This window comes from Aegilops tauschii, chromosome 1 (genome assembly GCF_002575655.3).
Source record: "Aegilops tauschii subsp. strangulata cultivar AL8/78 chromosome 1, Aet v6.0, whole genome shotgun sequence".
NCBI lineage: Eukaryota > Viridiplantae > Streptophyta > Magnoliopsida > Poales > Poaceae > Aegilops > Aegilops tauschii.
Window position 1 is genome coordinate 115,762,952 of NC_053035.3, and position 23,803 is coordinate 115,786,754.

The following is a 23,803-nucleotide window of genomic DNA, read 5'->3' on the forward strand; positions in this document are numbered from 1 at the left end:
GAATACCAAACTGAGTCCAAACGGAATAAAACCTTCGCGATGATTTTTCTTGGACCAGAAGACAACCAAGAGACTTGGAGATGAAGTCGGAGGAGCCACGAGGCGGCCACAAGGACGGAGGGTGCGCCCGAGGGGGGGGGGGTAGGGCGCGCCCCCCACCCTTGTGGGTCCCTCGTGCACCTCCTGACCTAATTCTTTCGCCTATATATTCCCATATATCCCCAAACCACCAGAGGCATGAACGAAAACACTTTTCCACCACCGCAATCTTTTGTACCCGTGAGATCCCATTTAGGGACCTTTTTCGGCACCCTGCCAGAAGGGGGATTCAATCATGGAGGGCTTCTACATCAACATCATTGCCCTTTTGATGAAGCGTGAGTAGTTTACCACAGACCTATGGGTCCATAGCTAGTAGCTAGATGGCTTCTTCTCTCTCTTTGATTCCCGATACCATGTCCTCCTTGATGTTCTTGGAGATCTATTCGATGTAATACTTTTTTGCAGTGTGTTTGCCGAGATCCGATGAATGGTGGATTTATGATAAGCTTATCTATGAATATTATTTGAATCTCCTCTGATTTATTTTATGCATGATTTGATATCTTTGTAATTCTCTTCGAACTATCGGTTTCACTACAAAAAAAAGACACATCCGTGACATTTTGGGCCAAACGAATTTTTTTTCTGTCATACATATGACACTGCTATGACGATAATTGTGACAAAACCCGGTATCATCATAGATGTGGTGGGCTCCTACTTCTATGAAAAAAAATCATGATAGAAAATGGGCTTTTCGTCCTGGGCGGGCCGGAGACGTAGCTGCATGACATTCTTTGGGCCGTCCATGACGGAAAAAACCGTGGTAGAAGCGAGGGTGAGGAAAATTTCGGGGAGTTCCCGGTTACGGTGGGAGGTCGGGGGCCGAGCGATGCGCGTTTCTCTCGTACACGTACGCGCGTGTGTGTGTGAGGCGTTGGCTCTAAGTGAACCCGAGTGAGGCGTTGGGCTCTAACTGAACCTGAGTGATTGCACTGCAGGCTACGCGTTACTGAACCCGAGCGATCGATCGATGGCTGTTAACTGAACCCGATTGAGCGATTCCTTAGCTACTGCTGCTAACTGAAGCCGATCGATGCTGCCTCTGGATGAACAGTGAGCGTTGCTGGGGGTTTGGATGAACAGTTCCCGGTGGGGGTGGATGAACAGGACCCCGATCGATCGAGCCGGTTGGGGCTGGATGAACAGGACCCCGTGGAGGGCAGGATGAACAGGACCACCCCGTGGAGGGCAGAATGAACAGTGGACGGTGGAGGGCTGGATGAACAGTAGACCGTGGAGGGGTGGTTAAACAGGAGCCCGTGGAGAGGGCTGGTTGAACAGTAGCCGGTGGAGTAGCGCGTGGTGGAGGCTGGATGAACAGGAGCCCGTGGATGAACAGTCGCAGGTGGAGGCTGGAGGAGGTCGACGGTGGATGAACAGTAGCCCGTGGAGGCTGGAGGGGGTCGACGGTGGAGATGAACAGTATCCCGTGGAGTCCCGTTTTGCGGTACGCCACACCCCTCCCGATGAACAGGACCCCCGTTTCGACCGTAGCGCTCCAACACAAGTTCGTTTCCTCCGTTTCGCGGTACGCCACACCCCTCCCGATCAACAGGACCCCCGTTTTGACCATAGGAGGTCCGTTTCCTCCGTTTTGCGGTACGCCAGACCCCTCCCGATGAACAGGATCCCGTTTCAAACGTGGCCGGTCGAACACAAGGCCGTTTCTTCCGTTCTGTGATACGCCATGCCTCGTTTCCATCGGTTGTTCCGTCCAAGCCCTCCCGATGAACACGACGACGCATTCCGTTCCGACCCAGCCGGTTGGCTCCCCATGAACACGACACGACGCTGTTTCTCCATTCCGACCCAGCCATGTACACGAGCCCTGGCCGTACGTATGCGCGAGTAGGCGTTCGAGACCCCTCCCGTATGTACACATACGTGGCCGTATTTTCTTTCTTGCACCCTGGCCGCTGTACGTACGCGTACATGCTATGTGCGCGCCTCTACTACGACACGTACGCGCCTCTACTACGACACGTACGCGCCTCTACTACGACACGTGCGCGCCTCTACATCCACCAGTATATATGTACGTACACGTTCGCGACCGGAATGACAATGCTATGTACGCTTCGACCAGGTGGGTCCCGACTATCACGCACTTCCTTGTCTGCGAAGATGTAGCTGGTGGGTCCCAGCAGTCAGGGGGGCGAATCGTTGTTTTTTGCCGGGACGCACTTCCTTGCGTGCGAAGATGTAGCTGGTGGGTCCCAGCAGTCAGGGGGAAACGTTTTTTCCGCGAAATACAGTGGCCCGTCCGGTGGGTCCCAGCTGTCAGGTGGAGGAATAATTATTTTCCGCGTAATAAGGAGGCACTTCCTTGCTGCGGCCGTGGACCCAGCTGTCAGCCTCTCCACGTACAGTCCACGTCCGATGGAAGTCGCTCCTTGACCAAGTTGACCACGCCGCGCCGAGAGCACCAAGGCGGTGGACGACGGCGAGGCCTAGGAAGGGGACGACGGGGAGCCGGGGAAGACGCTGCAGTGGAAGCCCGCGCGGAGAGGAGTACGAGGGTTCACTGGTTCGGCTGCGATGTGAGGCTGACGTCGCCGCAGGGCCTGGCCAGCGGTGGGAATAGTAGGGGGTGGTGAGGCCTCCGCGGCAGCACATCCGGCCACGGGAGGCAGGAGCATGCGGCACGACTGGCGCTGCTTTGGGCGGCTGGAGCAAGAAGACCAGAGGTTGAAGAAGCACTACGGCCGTTGGATGGACATCGTACGGTCACTGGAGCTAGAATCGTGCATATTGACTAAGTTGACAAAGCCCTCCATCCCCATCAACTTAGTAGGCCCACAAGTCAGCCTGCCACTATACTGGGTCCCAGCTAACAGGGGGAGTATTTATTTTTTGTGCGTAATAAGAAGGCACTTCCTTGCGTGCGAAGATATAGCTGGTGGGTCCGAGCTGTCAGCGGCGGTAACGTTTTTTCGCAAAATACAGAGGCCCTTTCGGTGGGTCCCTGATGTCAGGTGGAGGAATCATTATTTTGCGCGTAATAAGGAGGCATTTCCTTGCGTGCGGCCGTGGACCCAGCTGTCGGCCTCTCCACGTACAGTCCACTTCAGATGCATGTCGGTCGTTGACCACGTTGACCAGGCCGCGCCGAGAGCACCAGAGCAGTGGACGACGGCGAGGCCTAGGAAGGGAATGACACAGAGGCAGGGAAGACTCGACAGTTGTTTCCCACGCGGAGGGGAGTACGACTGTACGAGGGTTACTAGTTCGTCTGCCGTCGCCGAAGAATAACAGCAGGTGTGCGTGAGTAGAGGGATGGCTAGGCCAGCGATGGGAGTATGGTGGGGCGGTGAGGCCTGCACGGCAGCAGAGCCGACCGTGGGGAGGAGGGAGCAGGCAGTCCCGCCGGCGCTTGTTTGAGCGGCTGGAGCAGGAAGAGCAGAGATTGAAGAAGCACGACGGCCGTTGGATGGACATCCAACAGTCAGTGCTTGTGCGTCAACCTTTTTTTTAGGAAAGCCTCAAATCTGTGGAAAACAGCATACAACCCATCTGCCATTATTTCTAATAATTTACAACCCATTTGCTAATTATTAAGGTTTTTTTGGAGCCGATATTCTTTTTGTTAGCATTACATGCCATATTGTGGCCACGGTTAAAAAATTATACGAAATTTTGCATACTTCGGTGCGGTCCGAACTGTTTTTAATCCTGAAATTTCGACTCACATTCAAACTGATTTTAAAAATAAATGTATATCAATATAAAATCCAACAAATTCTCCACGCATAAAAATTAATGTAATTTAAAATCTTGAAATGAAAAAAAAGATATTTGAAACTGCCGGTTTGATGTGTTTTAAAAATGTACATCCCATTTCTCATTATTGATGGGCCATTTTCTCGGCCAGCCGAATGAAAGCTCTCCTCGTATTGAAAGATTTGCAGCCCAACAGGCCTGACAAAGCGACTTACTTGGCAAATCACAAAAAAACTGGGCTGTGGCCGTGGACCCAGCTGTCAGCCTCTCCACGTACAGTACTCTTCCGATGGAATGTCGTTGACCACGTTGACCACGCCGCGCCGAGAGCACCCAGGCGGTGGACGACGGCGAGGCCTAGGAAGGGGACGACACGGAGCCGGGGAAGACGCGGCGGTGGATGCCCACGCGGAGAGGAGTACCAGGGTTCACTGGTTCGGCTGCGGTGTGAGGCTGCCGTCGCCGCAGGGCCTGGCTAGCAGTGGGAGTAGTAGGGGGCGATGAGGCCTCAACGGCAGCACAGCCGGCCTTTTTTTCCTTTTTCCTTTTTCATTTTCTGTTTTTTATTTTTCCTCCGCTGGCTTGGCCGCACGCAATCAACTGCCTCCTACTCCCTCCGCTGGCTTGGCCGCACGCAATCAACTGCCTCCTTATTATGCGAAAAAAAAGATTCCTCCCACTGACATCTGGGGCGCACCGGTTGGGAGGCTGACTTGTGGGCCTACTAAGTTGACGCGTACGCAGGGCTTGTCAACTTAGTCAACAAACGATTCTAGTAGCAGTAATCGTTGGATTTGAATCGAACGGTCCTGCTGCTTCTTCAATCGCTGCTCTTCTTGCACCAGCCGCCCAAACCAGCGCCGGGGAGACCGCCTGCTCCTGCCTCCAGAGAGCGTGTCCTTGCCGTCGGTTATCTCCTGGTTAATCGGATAATTCAGTCCGACAAACAGAGAGCGTGTACCAAGGCTACTTACCAGCCTCCAGTCAAAAATTCCTGAAGGCCCAGAGAAGCTAGTGTTGGAAATATGCCCTAGAGGCAATAATAAATAGGTTATTATTATATTTCCTTGTTCATGATAATCGTTTATTATCCATGCTAGAATTGTATTGATAGGAAACTCAGATACATGTGTGGATACATAGATAACACCATGTCCCTAGTAAGCCTCTAGTTGACTAGCTCGTTGATCAATAGATGGTTACGGTTTCCTGACCATGGACATTGGATGTCATTGATAACGGGATCACATCATTAGGAGAATGATGTGATGGACAAGACCCAATCCTAAGCCTAGCACAAGATCGTGTAGTTCGTTTGCTAAGAGCTTTTCTAATGTCAACTATCATTTCCTTAGACCATGAGATTGTGCAACTCCCGAATACCGTAGGAATGCTTTGGGTGTACCAAACATCACAACGTAACTGGGTGGCTATAAAGGTGCACTACAGGTATCTCCGAAAGTGTCTGTTGGGTTGGCACGAATCGAGACTGGGATTTGTCACTCCGTGTAAACGGAGAGGTATCTCTGGGCCCACTCGGTAGGACATCATCATAATGTGCACAATGTGACCAAGGAGTTGATCACGGGATGATGTGTTACGGAACGAGTAAAGAGACTTGTCGGTAACGAGATTGAACAAGGTATCGGGATACCGACGATCGAATCTCGGGCAAGTAACATACCGATAGACAAAGGGAATTGTATACGGGATTGATTGAATCCTCGACATCATGGTTCATCCGATGAGAACATCGTGGAACATGTGGGAGCCAACATGGGTATCCAGATCCCGCTGTTGGTTATTGACCGGAGAGTCGTCTCGGTCATGTCTGCATGTCTCCCGAACCCGTAGGGTCTACACACTTAAGGTTCGGTGACGCTAGGGTTATAGAGATATTAGCATGCGGTAACCCGAAAGTTGTTCGGAGTCCCGGATGAGATCCCGGACGTCACGAGGAGTTCCGGAATGGTCCGGAGGTAAAGATTTATATATGGGAAGTCTTATTTTGGTCGCCGGAAAAGTTTCGCACTTTATCGGTATTGTACCGGGAGTGCCGAAAGGGGTCCGGGGGTCCACCAAAGGGGTCCACCAGCCCCGGGGGGGCCACATGGGCTGTAGGGGGTGCGCCTTGGCCTATATGGGCCTAGGGAACCAGCCCCAAGAGGCCCATGCGCCAAGAGATAAGAAAAACGGAGAGTCCTAAAAGGGGAAGGCACCTCCGAGGTGCCTTGGGGAGGAAGGACTCCTCCCTGGCCGCACCCTTCCTTGGAGGAAGGGCCAAGGCTGCGCCCCCCCCTCTCCCTTGGCCCTATATATAGTGGGGGGGAGGGAGGGCAGAAATATACGAGCCCCTGGCGCCTCCCTCTCCCTCCCGTGACACCTCTCCCTCCCGTTAGTGCTTGGCGAAGCCCTACCGGGATCCCCGCTACTTCCACCACCACGCCGTCGTGCTGCTGGATCTCCATCAACCTCTCCTCCCCCCTTGCTGGATCAAGAAGGAGGAGACGTCGCTGCTCTGTACGTGTGTTTAACGCGGAGGTGCCGTCCGTTCGGCGCTAGGATCATCGGTGATTTGGATCACGACGAGTACGACTCCATCAACCCCGTTCTCTTGAACGCTTCCGCTCGCGATCTACAAGGGTATGTAGATGCACTCCTTCCCTCTCGTTGCTAGTAAACTCCATAGATTGATCTTGGTGAGGCGTAGAAAATTTTGAATTTCTGCTACGTTACCCAACAGTGGCATCATGAGCTAGGTCTATGCGTAGTTTCTATGCACGAGTAGAACACAAAGCAGTTGTGGGCGTAGATGTTGCCAATTCTTCTTGCCGTTACTAGTCTTATCTTGATTCGGCGGCATCGTGGGATGAAGCGGCCCGGACCGACCTTACACGTACTCTTACGTGAGACAGGTTCCACCGACTGACATGCACTAGTTGCATAAGGTGGCTAGCGGGTGTCTGTCTCTCCCACTTTAGTCGGATCGGATTCGATGAAAAGGGTCCTTATGAAGGGTAAATAGAAATTGGCATATCACGTTGTGGCTTTTGCATAGGTAAGAAACGTTCTTGCTAGAATCCCATAGCAGCCACGTAAAACTTGCAACAACAATTGGAGGACGTCTAACTTGTTTTTGCAGCATGTGCTATGTGATGTGATATGGCCAGAAGATGTGATGAATGATATATGTGATGTATGAGATTGATCATATTCTTGTAATAGGAATCACGACTTGCATGTCGATGAGTATGACAACCGGCAGGAGCCATAGGAGTTGTCTTTATTTTTTGTATGACCTGCGTGTCATTGAATAACGCCATGTAAATTACTTTACTTTATTGCTAAGCGCGTTAGCCATAGAAGTAGAAGTAATCGTTGGCGTGACAACTTCATGAAGACACAATGATGGAGATCATGATGATGGAGATCATGGTGTCATGCCGGTGACAAAGATGATCATGGTGCCCCGAAGATGGAGATCAAAGGAGCAAAATGATATTGGCCATATCATGTCACTATTTGATTGCATGTGATGTTTATCATATTATGCATCTTATTTGCTTAGAACGACGGTAGTAAGTAAGATGATCCCTTGTAATAATTTCAAGAAAGTGTTCCCCCTAACTGTGCACCGTTGCGAAGGTTCGTTGTTTCGAAGCACCACGTGATGATCGGGTGTGATAGATTCTAACGTTCGAATACAACGGGTGTTGACGAGCCTAGCATGTACAGACATGGCCTCGGAACACATGCAAAACACTTAGGTTGACTTGACGAGCCTAGCATGTACAGACATGGCCTCGGAACACAAGAGATCGAAAGGTCGAACATGAGTCGTATAGCAGATACGATCAACATGGAGATGTTCACCGATGATGACTAGTCCGTCTCACGTGATGATCGGACACGGCCTAGTTTGACTCGGATCATGTATCACTTAGATGACTAGAGGGATGTCTATCTGAGTGGGAGTTCAATAATCAGATGAACTTCATTATCATGAACATAGTCAAAAGGTCTTTACAAATTATGTCATATGCTTTAGTTCTACTGTTTAAGATATGTTCCTAGAGAAAATTTAGTTGAAAGTTGGTAGTAGCAATTATGCGGACTGGGTCCGTAAACTGAGGATTGTCCTCATTGCTGCACAGAGGGCTTATGTCCTTAATGCACCGCTCGGTGTGCTGAACCTCAGCGTCGTCTGTAGATGTTGCGAAACATCTGACATACACGTTTTGATGACTACGTGATAGTTCAGTGCGTAAAGCTAACGGTTTAGAATTGTGGCACCAAAGACGTTTTGAAACGTCGCAGAACATATGAGATGTTCCGAAGACTGAAATTGGGATTTCAGACTAGTGCCCACGTCAAGAGGTATGAGACCTCTGACAAGTTTCTTAAGCCTGCAAACTAAGGGAGAAAAGCTCAATCGTTGAGCATGTGCTCAGATTGTCTGAGTACCACAATCGCTTGAATCGAGTGGGAGTTAATCTCCCAGATGATATAGTGATAGTTCTCCATAGTCACTGCCACCAAGCTAGTAGAGCTTCGTGATGAACTATAAATATCAAGGATAGATGATGATCCTTGAGCAACTCGCGATGTTTGACACCGCGAAAGTAGAAATCAAGAAGGAGCATCAATTGTTGATGGTTAGTAAAACCACTAGTTTCTAGAAGGGCAAGGGCAAAAGGGATACTTCATGAAACAGCAAATCGTTTGCTGCTCTAGTGAAGAATCCCAAGGTTGAACCCAAACCCGAGACTAAGTGCTTCTGTAATGAGGGGAACGGTCACTGAAGCGGAACTACCCTAGATACTTGGTAGATGAGAAGGCAGGCAAGGTCGACAGAAGTATATTGGATATACATTATATGAATGTGTACTTTACTAGTACTCCTAGCAGCACCAGGGTATTAGATACCGGTTTGGTTGCTAAGTGTTAGTAACTCGAAATAAAAGCTGCGGAATAAACGGAGACTAGCTAAAGGTGAGATGACGATATGTGTTGGAAGTGTTTCCAAGGTTGATGTGATCAAGCATCGCATGCTCCCTCTGCCATCGAGATTGGTGTTAAACCTAAATAATTGTTATTTAGTGTTGAGCATAAACATGATTGGATTATGTTTATTGCAATACGGTTATTCATTTAAGGAGAATAATGGTTACTCTGTTTATTTGAATAATACCTTCAATGGTCTTGCACCTAAAATAAATGGTTTACTGAATCTCGATCGTAGTGATACACATGTTCATGCCAAAAGATATAAGATAGTAATGATAGTACCACATACTTGTGGCACTGCTATTTGAGTCATATTGGGATAAAAACGCATGAAGAAGCTCCATGTTGATGGATCTTTGGACTCACTCGTTTTTGAAAGGATTGAGACATGCGGACCATGTCTATTGGTATATATGCATGAAGAAACTCCATACAGATGGATCGTTTGGACTCACTTGATTTTGAATCACTTGAGACATGCAAATCATACCACATGGGCAAGATGACTGAAAGGCCTCGTTTTCAGTAAGGTGGAACAAGAGAGCAACTTATTGGAAGTAATACATTTTGATGTATGCAGTCCAATGAGTGCTGAGGCATGCAGTGGATATCGTTATGTTCTTACTTCACAGATGATTTGAGTAGATGCTGAGTGTATTTACTTGATAAAACACAAGTCTGAATTATTGAAAGGTTCAAGTAATTTCAGAGTGAAGTTGAAGATCGTCGTGACAAGAGGATAAAATGTCTGTGATATGATCATAGAGATGAGTATCTGAGTTACGAGTTTGGCACACAATTAAGACATTGTGGAAAGTGTTTCACAATTAATACCGCCTGGAACACCATAGTGTGATGATGTGTCCGGACATCATAGCTGCACCCTATTGGATATGGTGCATACCATGATGTCTCTTATCAAATTACCACTATCGTTTATGGGTTAGGCATTAGAGACAACCGCATTCACTTTAAAAGGGGCACCACACAATTCCGTTGAGACGACACCGTTTAGAGAAACCTAAGTTGTCGTTTCTTAAAAGTTTGGGGCTGCGATGCTTATGTGAAAAAGTTTCAGGCTGATAAGCTCGAACCCAAAGCGGATAAATGCGTCTTCATAGAATACCCAAAAACAGTTGGGTATACCTCCTACTTCAGATCTGGAAGCAAAAGTAATTGCTTCTAGAGACATGTCCTTTCTCGAGGAAAAGTTTCTCTCGAAATAATTGAGTGGGAGGATGGTGGAGACTTGATAAGGTTATTGAACCGTCACTTCAACTAGTGTGTAGCAGGGCACAGGAAGTTGTTCCTGTGGCACCTACACCAATTGAAATGGAAGCTTATGATAGTGATCATGAAACTTCGGATCAAGTCACTACCAAACCTCGTAGGACGACGAGGATGCGTAATACTTCAGAATAGTACGTGATCCTGTCTTGGAAGTCATGTTGTTGGACAACGATGAACCTACGAGCTATGGAGAAGCGATGGTGGGCCCATATTCCGACAAATGGTTAGAAGCCATGAAATCCGAGATAGGATCCATGTATCAGAACAAAGCATGGAGTTTGGTGAACTTGCCCGATGATCGGCAAGCCATTGAGATAAATGGATCTTTAAGAAGAAGACGGACATGGACGGTAATGTTACCGTCTATGAAGCTCGACTTGTGGCAAAGAGTATTTTCACAAGTTCAAGGAGTTGACTACGATGAGATTTTCTCATCCGTAGTGATGCTTAAGTCCGTCGGAATCATGTTAGCATTAGCTGCATTTATGAAATCTGGCAGATGGATGTCAAAACAAGTTTCCTTACCAGTTTTCGTAAGGAAAGGTTGTATGTGATACAATCAGAAAGGTTTTGTCGATCCTGAGGATGCTAAAAGGTATGCTAGCTCTAGCGACCCTTCCATGGACTAGAGCAAGCATCTCGGAGTCAGAATATACGCTTTGATGGAGTGATCAAAGTTTTTGGGTTTATACAAAGTTTGTTAGAAACTTGTATTTACAATAAAGTGAGTGGGAGCACTACAACATTTCTGATAAGTATATGTGAATGACATATTGTTGATCCGAAATGATGTAAAATTTCTGGAAAGCATAAAGGGTTGTTTGAAAGGACTTTTTCAAAGGAAGACCTGGATAAAGCTGCTTACATATTGGGCATCAAGATCTATAGATATAGATCAAGACGCCTGATGATACTTTCAAAGAACGCACACCTTGACATGATTTTGAAAGAGTTCAAAATAGATCAGCAGAGAAGGAGTTCTTGGCTGTGTTACAAGGTGTGAGTATTGAGTAAGACTCAAGACCTGACCACAGCAGAAGAGAGAGAAAGGACGAAGGTCGTCCCCTATGCTTTAGACGTAGGCTCTATAGTATGCTAAGTTGTGTACCGCACATGAAGTGTGCCTTGCCATGAGTTGGTCAAGGGGTACAATAGTGATCCGGGAATGGATCACATGACAGCGGTCGAACTTATCCTTAGTATCTAGTGGACTAAGGAATTTTCTCGATTATGGAGGTGAAAAGGAGTTCGTCGTAAAGGGTTACGTCAATGCGAACTTTGACACTAATCCGGATGACTCTGAGTAGTAAACCGGATTCGTATAGTAGAGCAGTTATTGGAAATGGCTCCAAGTAGCGCATGGTAGCATCCACAAGATGACATAGATATTCGTAAAGCACACACGGATCTGAAAGGTTCAGACCCATTGACTAATAACCTCTCTCACAAGCATAACATGATCAAACCAGAACTCATTGAGTGTTAATCACATAGTGATGTGAACTAGATTGTTGACTCTAGTAAACTCTTTAGATGTTGGTCACATGGTGATGTGACCTGTCAGTGTTAATCACATGGTGATGTGAACTAGATTATTGACTCTAGTGCAAGTGGGAGACTGTTGGAAATATGCCCTAGAGGCAATAATAAATAGGTTATTATTATATTTCCTTGTTCATGATAATCGTTTATTATCCATGCTAGAATTGTATTGATAGGAAACTCAGATACATGTGTGGATACATAGACAACACCATGTCCCTAGTAAGCCTCTAGTTGACTAGCTCGTTGATCAATAGATGGTTACGGTTTCCTGACCATGGACATTGGATGTCATTGATAATGGGATCACATCATTAGGAGAATGATGTGATGGACAAGACCCAATCCTAAGCCTAGCACAAGATCGTGTAGTTCGTTTGCTAAGAGCTTTTCTAATGTCAAGTATCATTTCCTTAGACCATGAGATTGTGCAACTCCCGGATACCGTAGGAATGCTTTGGGTGTACCAAACATCACAACGTAACTGGGTGGCTATAAAGGTGCACTACAGGTATCTCCGAAAGTGTCTGTTGGGTTGGCACGAATCGAGACTGGGATTTGTCACTCCGTGTAAACGGAGAGGTATCTCTGGGCCCACTCGGTAGGACATCATCATAATATGCACAATGTGACCAAGGAGTTGATCACGGGATGATGTGTTACGGAACGAGTAAAGAGACTTGCCGGTAACGAGATTGAACAAGGTATCGGGATACCGACGATCGAATCTCGGGCAAGTAACATACCGATAGACAAAGGGAATTGTATACGGGATTGATTGAATCCTCGACATCGTGGTTCATCCGATGAGAACATCGTGGAACATGTGGGAGCCAACATGGGTATCCAGATCCCGCTGTTGGTTATTGACCGGAGAGTCGTCTCGGTCATGTCTGCATGTCTCCCGAACCCGTAGGGTCTACACACTTAAGGTTCGGTGACGCTAGGGTTATAGAGATATTAGTATGCGGTAACCCGAAAGTTGTTCGGAGTCCCGGATGAGATCCCAGACATCACGAGGAGTTCCGGAATGGTCCGGAGGTAAAGATTTATATATGGGAAGTCTTATTTTGGTCGCCGGAAAAGTTTCGCACTTTATCGGTATTGTACCGGGAGTGCCGAAAGGGGTCCGGGGGTCCACCAAAGGGGTCCACCAGCCCCGGGGGGGGGCACATGGGCTGTAGGGGGTGCGCCTTGGCCTATATGGGCCAAGGGCACCAGCCCCAAGAGGCCCATGCGCCAAGAGATAAGAAAAACGGAGAGTCCTAAAAGTGGAAGGCACCTCCGAGGTGCCTTGGGGAGGAAGGACTCCTCCCTGGCCGCACCCTTCCTTGGAGGAAGGGCCAAGGCTGCGCCCCCCTCTCCCTTGGCCCTATATATAGTGGGGGGGAAGGGAGGGCAGCAATATACGAGCCCCTGGCGCCTCCCTCTCCCTCCCGTGACACCTCTCCCTCCCGTTAGTGCTTGGCGAAGCCCTACCGGGATCCCCGCTACTTCCACCACCACGCCGTCGTGCTGCTGGATCTCCATCAACCTCTCCTCCCCCCTTGCTGGATCAAGAAGGAGGAGACGTCGCTGCTCCGTACGTGTGTTGAACGCGGAGGTGCCGTCCGTTCGGCGCTAGGATCATCGGTGATTTGGATCACGACGAGTACGACTCCATCAACCCCGTTCTCTTGAATGCTTCCGCTCGCGATCTACAAGGGTATGTAGATGCACTCCTTCCCTCTCGTTGCTAGTAAACTCCATAGATTGATCTTGGTGAGGCGTAGAAAATTTTGAATTTCTGCTACGTTACCCAACAGCTGGGATCCTGGAAAAAGACCTTGCAGTGACTGTGATTGTATTCCGCGAAACAACACGTCCGGTACGTGCGAACGATCATCAATCTTTCGACGTCGTCTGATCGAGCCAGGAACCACCTGCAACTGCCATGCCGCTTTTCTTTGAAAGGTTCTGGGATTAGTAAGGGTAGGGACACCAGGCGGCCTACAACATCATATCAAGTTGGAGTCAAATAAAAAAGGGCTCTTGATTTAGTCAATCTTAAGAACAACATGTTATGAGCATGAATATTTTTTCAGCAAATGTTGACAGTAATATAAGTAAGCCATCATGATATCATAGGAAAGTAACATACTGCTGTAACAGCCGTTTGTAGCGATGAATGGAGTAGGCCAGCAATACATCCAGCCATAGAAGGAGTCGAGAGCGTAAATGAAGCCCTTGTGTTCAATGGCATCAGAGAACCATGGAGGATGTATGATCCTGCGATGGACGTGCAGATTTATCCACTTACCGCAGTGACCTGTCAGATAGGCGAGACCGTGGTTGAAGAACGCAATTAGCCTGAAGTCTTTATAATTCGCAGATCTTGTGGGCACTTGGCAGATTACAACCTTGAGCAAATCAAACTTGGTATCATGTTGGCTACTGTAAGATTTCGAGTATTCTGGGTCGCGGTCCCAAAGTAGTGCAGTGTTAATCGAAGGAAGGGGGGATCAATCGCCGGGTGTAGACCTCCACGAGCATCCAGCTGCCGCAACCGTCGACGAGCACCATCCAAGACGTGTTCATGCCGACCCAGTACATACCGTTAATGTAGTTGAGGCTGACGGGGATCGGATCGCAATCAAGGGGGTTGATCCTCGCCACCCTATGATCGTTATTCTACGTGACACGCCATTTCTAAAGATCAGGCGGCATCAGCAAGCAAGGAGCTGGCTTAAAAAGCTCCAGCCTGAGGGTTTTGAGTAAATGGTACAGCCCCGACGAGCACGCGGCGAGCGGCATGGTACTGAGATTGTCCACACGCGAAACAATGAGCTTGATTACCTCTGTGGGGAGCGAATTCCAGCCACTCTTTCGGCGGACGCTGCTCGGTTCTGGCATTGTTAGCGGGGATGGAAGATTGGACGAGATTATGTGCGGACAAAGATGGAGAAGCGAATATGTGCTACGGGAAGTGGACAGGTGATGATGACTACAGCACGCCGCTTGACTTACGAGACACATACCAGTAGCGTAGGGTCATGTCGATGCCAGACAACTTGCTTGAGTGATCACAGTACTGGTACTCCCTACAGTGCTATGCCCTAACTTGCTTGAGTAGAGTAGTAGAGTAGGACTCTGCTCTACTACTAGCACCGGAGGAGTAGTATATTCTAATCTAAAATAGTTACAAACTTCAATGCCCGAGCGTGGAACGACTACGAACCGTGCTCAAAGACCGTGTCTACGTGGTGTTTGGACATGGGCGACAACCTCAACGCCAACGGTGCTGCTCCCGTTGCACCGTATGTGTTTCTGTCCTTCCTGTTCGAAATCGTGGTAGAATTCATGTTTCTACTCTGTATCCTACTACTATGCTAGTCCACATGATTAGTTTCATCTCTGTTATAGCCGTCATGATTTATTTTGTGCTTATTTAGATTAAATCTCATAGTAACTTGCTCATATATTCAACTGGCGCAACGTCCCCTACAGCCACTCCCGTTTCATGGACGGCCTGGACAAAACCCAACCACTCCCAGTAATAAGTGGCCTGGTAAAATAAACGGACAAGCAACCATCACATCCCTCCGTCTTTTTTGCATTTCATCTCTCTGCATTTACTTTCTCCGGTTCATCTCGCACACTCGATCCCTAGCTACTACTCCTAGGGCCAGTTCTTTTGGCGGCTTCCCCAGCTTTTCCCACAAGACTAGTCACAGTGGAGAGTAACAATAAGGCGCCTCACTCATTTATTTGGGCTTCTAAACTACTACTCCATCCTGGTTTATTCCTCACCATTGTAATTTGTGCTAAATTTTGACCAAAGATTTAACTGGTTTATTCCTCACCATTGTAATCCCTCCGTCTAGGTGTGTAAGTCATCTTACGAAAACCAAATAATCCCAAAACACTTAGGCGCGGTGCATTAACTTCTACCTCGTTTCTTGACATATCAACCAATAAGAGATAAAGAGTGTGCATGCTTTAAATGACTTGAGATATCAAACACGACATGCAGTGGTTAGTTCATTGCATGCAATACTATTAATTAGCAAATAAACATTAACGTTTCTCGTTTTCTCCTCCTCCTTGGTCACGGTGCACAGCCTAAGATGACTTACTCACCTAGACGGATGGAGTAGTGCATGTGACATGCACTAACATTTCATTAGTTAAATTTATGATCAAAATTTGACACAAATTACAATGGGGACCAATAAACCAGGACGGAGGTAGTAGTTAGAGCATGGTTAATAGTATAGCCAGCTGCTGGCTATAAGCCAGTGCCATGTCATCTACAGCCCATCTTATAGCCAACATGTACAATAATAGATCAAAAGAGTGTAATACTTTTTTATTATGTGGCCCACTTCTCGTTCTCACAAAGTGCCTAGGAGCACACGCTAGAGCTGGCTCTTCACGAAGAGCCCGCTTACCTTCTCTCTCCTCTTCTCTTTCCTCCAGCTAAGCAGAAATATACTAGTTTATTTCTTATAGTCCGCTGACTCAGCTCTATTGTACTTTCTCTTATGGGATTACTAATCTAGAAGCCTAAAAGAACTGGGCCCTGGTACTCCTACTAGTAGTAGTACTCAAGTTGGAATTCCAATTGCACGGCAGAACTTGTTAGGCAAAAAATTCGATACAGGGTGTAGGAAGCGGTTTGGGAATTTGCATGCCTTTCCAACCAGTGAGATACTCCGTACAAAGTACGACAGAGAAATAACCACAGAGAAGGAAGCTAAAAGTAAACAATCAAACGAGCATTTTTGCATTTGTTTTGCATTGAATCGTTTCACAAGCTTGACTAGTGTTGTTTTTCTACTTTTACAAAAACTGCATCATAATGATAAACGTGCATTTGCACGTACATAAGTAATAGTAGTACTCCCTCCGTCTAGGTGTATAAGTCTTCCCTCCTTCTTGGTCACGGTGCACAACCAAAGATGACTTATTGGCCTGGACGGAGGGGGTAGCACAGTCTGCAAGCATATATCGGGAGAGACGTGTAGTGCGATAGTATATAGTAAAGTTTGTGCTATATGCACATACTTGCAAAATCCGCACGAATACACAAGGTTTCCAAACTTTCCCTTTTACATAATTAATTAAGGACGCTAAAAATTCCTGAACGTTCGGGATTTATCATTTGCGTCCCAAAACTAATGAGATCGCCTTACGAAACAAAAATTATACTCCTCCTAAAAGCCACGACACTCGCAGGAGCGCTTGCGGCGCGCCACGAGTGCTCTGGTGCACGGCCGTTTCCCAGCGCGCCGACACAACGCCTCTTCCTCAGCCTCGCAACTCGCGAGGTGCTGATTGGCGGCTTGCCGGCGGGCGAGCGCGATCTCACCGGTGTGGTGATCCGGCGCCAACAGGTACTCCTCCTCGCTGGAAGCGTGCACCCGGTCCACGTACCGCCAAGCGTAGATGAGGCGCTTGGGCCCGACTGCACTCAGGGCGTCGGCACGGGCGTCCTCCGCCACCCTCACAGTCCTCGCACGAGCCTTCTGCCAAAGAGCCAATTGCTTGATTCTCTCGGACGCGACATAGGCCTCCCAGGCAGCTTGTTCCGCGGTGCGCTTCTCTTCCTCGGCCTTCTTCTCTGCCTCTATTTTGGCGCGCTCTGCTAGAGGCAAAGCCTCCCACAAGGCGACATCCATTTCTTTCCAAAGCTCCTCAAGGCTGGGGGGCTCGATGGGCGGCACGGCGTTCTCCTCGTAGCGGGGAGCCGACGCATCCTCCGGCGCGCGTGCTGGCGAGATTGGGAACGCCGACGCGTCCACCTCGACGCGTCGCGGTGAGGAGCGGAACGCCGACGCGTCCTCCTCGACTAGTGGCGGCGAGGAACGGAACGGCGACGCGTCGCGTCGTGGCGAGGAGCGGAACGCCGACGCGTCCACCTCGACTAGTGGCGGCGAGGAACGGAACGGCGACGCGTCGCGTAGCGGCGAGGAGCAGAACACCGACGCGTCCTCCTCGACTAGTGGCGGCGAGGAATGGAACGGCGACGCGTGACCGTCCGCGCGGTGCAGTGAGGGGCTCCTAGGGCTTGGGAGGGGTGATGCCATGCTGGTCGACGTGAGAGGGAGGGGGAGGAGATAGCGATGTCGTGGGAGGCGCAGTATTTATAGCGAGCAATGGCACACCTACGTAAGATATGGACTGAGCTGCACTGACTTAACTGCAGGTCCAGTTGTGTCACTGACATGTGGGCCAGACCCCTGTTGGGCCCATATGTTAGTGACCCAATGCACCTGCAGTTAAGTAACAGCTACATGGGCATATTTGTTGGTGTAAATTACGAGGGAGCGAAGGGGTGGAAATATTGCTGGTCACAACGGATTGGACGAGCGTGGGGGGAGGAGAGTCATGCATGCAGATTTTTTCACACGGGGTGGAGTGGTGGGACCGCCGGAGGGAGAAGGAGAGTTTGGCAGGCATATTGTTTCCACACATGGAGAGGAAAAGATTTGGAGACAAACGGGCTTCCTGCAGGTATGGGGAACGGTGCATAATAAGTCATCTTGCATGCCGGGCTAGGTATAGTCTCAAGTCATTAAAAACATACACGCCCCACACATGTTCATATTTCAAGGTGCACTAAATTATTGCATGCGATGATTAAGTCTGGCCATAATGGTGGTATCTTAGCTGGTATCATGCACACGGGAATAGCAAACATGCTGATGTGGCAAAGAATTAAAGAAGAGAGGGGGGTTAGAGTAACTAGTGTTCATGCATGCATTGGTAAACACATTTTTTGTGATGAACGACAGCACTAGTTGAGTACTTTTGCAGACTTCAAAAACTATTCCACTGCCTCTACTATCTTGCTAAGAGTAGGTGAAATTTTTGAATCGAGCCCTTTAAACTAGAAGGGAGGTAGTGGTACTCTAAGGCTGGTCATAGTGGGGAGTAACTTAGACTAGTAACATGCATATGTTACTAGTCTATGTTACTACCTCTATAGTGCATAGTATCATAGATTAGTATCATAGGTGGTCTCATTTATTGCCATGCATGACACATAGTAGCATCACATTTATTATGTTACGGTATCTACCTATGTTACTATAATCATCTCTCTCTTATACTCAATATAATCAGTATTGTAGATATTGATATTTTTAGTATAAATTTGGTCGTGGGATTTCATTCATGCCTGTCAAAGCGTGGAGGAAGCGGAGCTTAGGGCTTGCATTGCCGGTCTCTACATAGGTATTTCTCTTAATAATCCTGTAATTTTAGAGACTGATTGCGCTTTTGTGGTAGCGTCTCTTGCATCGGGGGACTATGACAGGTCTGCTATGCGTGACCTGAAGATGAAAGCGTTGAGCATCTCGACGTTGATCAACAATCTTCAATTGTGAAAGATTAGCCGTTCGTCCAATAAGGTGGCACACTTAATCGCTAAGTATAGCTTTGACAATAGATTAGATGGTATTATTGTAAATAACGTACCGCCCTGTGTGGTGAATATTGTATCGAATGAGTGTACTGGTGTGGATGGTTAATTAATATAAGGTGGTGGTAAAAAAAGTATAAATTTGGTCAAACACTTTGCAAACGGTTGACGGGAGTAAAAAGGACAAGAGGGAGTATCATGCATGCGGAGTAGGCAAAAAAATTGCGTGTCTAAAAAAAGGCAAAATAAATTGCTCATTTATAGCCGGTCGAAGTCTCAAAGGGCGCGACCGCGCGAGGGAGGCGAAGGTCATGGGAGGCGCGACGTTTGACGGAATTAAGTGAAGTAACATCCACGCGCCGGCATGGCGTGCGAACAGGCAGAAGCTATACCGTCAGGCCTACGATATGGGTCTAGTAGACATGACATCTAGTGGGTCCCGCATAGTTCTCGAGATCTCTTTGGGGGCTTGCAGCCGTTTATCCACCGGGCAAGCCAGCAACCCCACGCCGTTCGCACGCCCTACTCGTCCCCGTCTTCTACCTTACAACAGTTCGCTCCCAGTCGTCCCGTCCTTTCACATTAGTTTGCTCCCAGTTTTTTTTGCGGGGTACAACAGTTCAACTTCTCCTAACCCTCCTCCAAAATCCATGGCCTCCCAAATCTCCATGGTCGCCGCTGAGTACCCGGTTAGAGCCATCACCGGCGATCAGTTCATCATCATCTACACACTTGGATCCGAGACGGTGAAAGCATAGCTTGCTCACTTCCTACGCATGTTCAACAGTTCAACGGATGAGTGGGTCGCTGGGCTAGATGTTGAGTACACCACAGTCCTGGGACGAGAGAAGGATCTAAAGGACGAAGAGAGGAAGAAGCCCGCCGTGATCCAGGTTTGCGTACATAACGTTTGCTTGGTCTACCACATATGCCATGCCAACGTTGAGTGCTAGGATTTTAAGAACTTCCTCCAGGACAAAAGAGTGAAATTCGTTACTGTAGGCTTTAAGAACGTGTCAGAGTAAATGGCCACAGGTAGCCTAACCGACTCCCCCTGGCTCTTCGAAAAATTATCAGGCCATTCGAGCCTTCAAGCATACAAAGCATAGGGCCGCCTTCCCCTGGCCGACTATCCCCAGGGCCGACTACCAGAAGGCGACCCGGCCTCAGAAACCTTCCCCAAGAAAGATACGAGATGGCCGACTCCAGGGAGCCGACCCCAAGAGGACCGACTCCCAGAAGCCGGCCATGAAGAAAGCCAACTCCCAGAAGCCGGCCAAGACTGCACCCATCAAGACTGTATCCACATAACGGTGATAAGACAGGGCGTGGCCGCAGTACAGCCCACTACCCCCGAATCCCGAAGCAGGCACGGCCACAGGGCGCCGTACAGGCCAGCCATCCCCCGTCCGGCGCGGCACTGTGGCCATGTTGGCCTCGATGTCACCCACGACAGGCGACAGTATGGCCCGCGGGTGGTGGGCCCCTTTAGCCAGAGAGACACTCGAAGGTGGCCCGGCCTCCCCTAGTCGGCCAGGGGCGTAGCCGGCTCCCAATAGCCGGCTACCTCCCTCCCTTGAAACATGTGCCTCATTAAGGAGACAAGACGAGGTGAGGCTACAGTGAGAGCCCGCAAGGCGGCGGCACTGTAGCCACGCTTACCTCGACAAAGACCTCGTCATTAGAGGCGAGGCAACAGTAACCAGCCGCCGACAAAGCCCCCAAGCGGTGGGGTCGGCCTGTCGGCCTAGAGGTCGACAGCCGGCGGGACCCACCAGTCAGCGGGTCCCAATGGCCGGCGGAGAAGCCGGCGAGCATAGACACTGACCGCTGGGACCCGTGCCCAGCCGGATGACCATTGTACCCTCGGGGGTAGGCCTATATAAGCCCCCCGGGACACCCATGCAAAGGGTTGATCTCATAGAGTTTCACACACCACATAGAGAGAAAAGGAGAGCTAGCCTTGCCCTTCTTCCTCTAGCAAAATAGCTCAAGGGGCATTTGTAGCTACTTGTATTGATCTAGTGATCATGCGGAGACCCCGCAGAGCAGGACTAGGGGTGTTATCTCCACGGAGAGCCCCGAACCTGGGTAAGATCCGCCGGCGTGCATGTCTTCGCCTTATCCCGTTTCTAGGCACCGGCGACGTCTTACTGGCTCCCACAATGATAAGCCACCCGTTGGCATATGTCGCACCTACCACCCGACATTTGGCGCCCACCGTGGGGCCAGGTGCACCGTCGTCCGGAGACCTGTTCTGGAAGGGAACCCTTTTCCTCCCCCGCGAGCGTAGCCAGCCTGCTACGCCCGATGGCGCTTGCCCCGACGCGCTGCAAGGCGTTGACGACACCTGCGCGGCGAGCTGCCTCACCGACCTTCTTGGCGAGACTCGCATCTCCGACGAGCCCGCATCCGACGCGGGCACAGACTACCCCGAGAGCCGCCTCGTCAGCCTCCTCGACCAGCTTCACGTCTCCAGCGAGCTTGCTGTGGACTTGGAGTCGGTCGGCTCCACCGACCCGATGCTTGTCGACTCAGACACGGCATCGCTCGACGCCTACCCCTCCGACGTGGTAGTCTTCGACGACCCTCTCCCTCGAGCTGACAGTGGCAGCAGCGCTGTCACTGAGGTGCTGGTCATCAGGCACGTCGCCAACTCGGGCGAAAACGCCCACGACGCCTTACAAGCGGCGATGCATGACTTGTCCGTCCCCATCCCGGCCGACGCCAATGCCGAGACTCTGGAGGCACGCCGCCTCGCCCTCATCGCGGAGGGCCAAAAGATAGCCTCTATGAGACGCCTCCCGAGGCTTACCAGCGCGAAGTCGACCGCGCCGCTTTTGGTACGCCGCCTCATGGCGGGCCGGGCCAAGCCGGCCTCGTCAAGAAGCGCAGCGCGACCATCGCCAGCATGCTGGGGGCGGACCACCCAGTCTATGCCACACCGCTCGAGAACCTGCGAGCCGCTCAGGCGGCCGCAGAAGAGCTGAATGGGCTGGGGGCTGATGAGCTCCCCCACATGACAAGGCGCATCCTGCAGCTGATCGACGCGGCCGCAGAACGGCATGAAGCCGGCGCCCGCGCTGAGAGTCCCGCCCCACGCCGATAACACGCCGCGACATCCCGGTCGCCGACTGCGAGCGGCGCCCGCGCAAGGAAAGACAAGGAGCCGGCTGCCAGCCGCAGCCAGACTCGAATCACCATCGAGCGCGATGCAGAAGGCCACCCTCGAGCGGTGGAGCACCAAGGCAATCCGCCTCCTTCCCCGCCTCATGGGGAGAGATATCCCACCCCGGCGCCTGTCACGCATCCGACTCTCAGTGGCCGACTAGGCCACCGAGTCGGCGAGAACGACGCCCGCCACCGGATCGACCGCCTAGCACGATCCCTGGCTCTAGAAGAAGAAGACGATGTCGGCCCGCCTTGCTTTGGCCCCCGCATCCGCGACGAGCCCTTCCCCAAAGGGTTCTCACTCCCCAGAGACACGCCCAAGTACAACGGCTCTGTGAAGCCGGAAGATTGGCTCATCGACTACTCTACCGCTGTCAGCATAGCGAACGGCAACAGGCGTGTAGCCGTGAAGTATGTCCCTCTCATGCTTCAAGGCACGGCGTGCACCTGGCTGAACAGCCTCAAGCCCTACAGCGTCAACAGCTGGCTGGACTTCACGGAAGTCTTCGTCCGCAACTTCACCAGCACGTACAAGCGGCCTCCAAAGCCCCGCCAGCTCTCCTTGTGCGTCCAAGGGCCCAGCGAATCGACTCGCGACTACCTCACGCAGTGGGCCGAGCTCCGCAACTTCTGCGAGGGGGTGCACGAGGTTCAAGCCATCGAATACTTCACCGCCGGGTGCCGAGAGGGCACCCTCCTCAAGCACTGACTCCTCTGCGACGAGCCAGCTACCCTCGACGAGCTGCTGGTCATAGCAGACAAGTATGCCACGGCCGACTCCTCGATGAAGACCGAGCTCCGAGTGGATGCCTCTGGGAAGGTGCTCGCTCCGGCTCCCAAGACGCCGGCTGGTGACTCCAACCGACGCCCCTACCAAAATGACCAGAAGCGCAAGGCCCCTATGCCGCCTTCCACCAGTCGGCAGGTGGCCACTGTCGAAGATGAGCAGCCCGAAGAGCGGCCGGCTCCCAAGAAGAAGGACGGCAGGCCGGCTTGGCAGCCGGCCTTCTCCTACGAGCAGACTCTCGATGCCCCTGCAAGTTTCACAGCGGCGCGAAGCCGTCCAACCACACGACCTGGAAGTGCCACTGGCTCACACGGATCTCCAAGGGCGAGGGGCTGGTGCCGCCTCCGCCTCCCGGCCCGCCGCCTCCAGCCCCCCAGCAGCCGGCTGCTCGATCAGCAGTCGGAGCCATTCAAGATGAGTTCCCAGATGAGCACGCCGCATACGTCGTCTTCATGAGCCAGGTTGAAGACAAGCGCAGCCGGCGCCGACAGCACCAAGAGGTCAACGCGGTCGCCTCCAGCAACCCCGAGTTCATGCATTGGTCTGAAAGGCCTATCAGCTGGAGCCGGGCCGATCACCCAGAGGTGATGCCGTCTCCTGGCTCCTACGCATTGGTGTTGGACGTCACCCTCGCGACGGAGAGGCGAGCTGCCCGATTCTCCCGCGTGCTGATTGATGGCGGAAGCAGTATCAACATACTGTACCGCGACACCATGGAGAAGTTGAACCTCAAGGCAAAGCATCTCATGCCAAGCTGGACCATCTTCCATGGCATC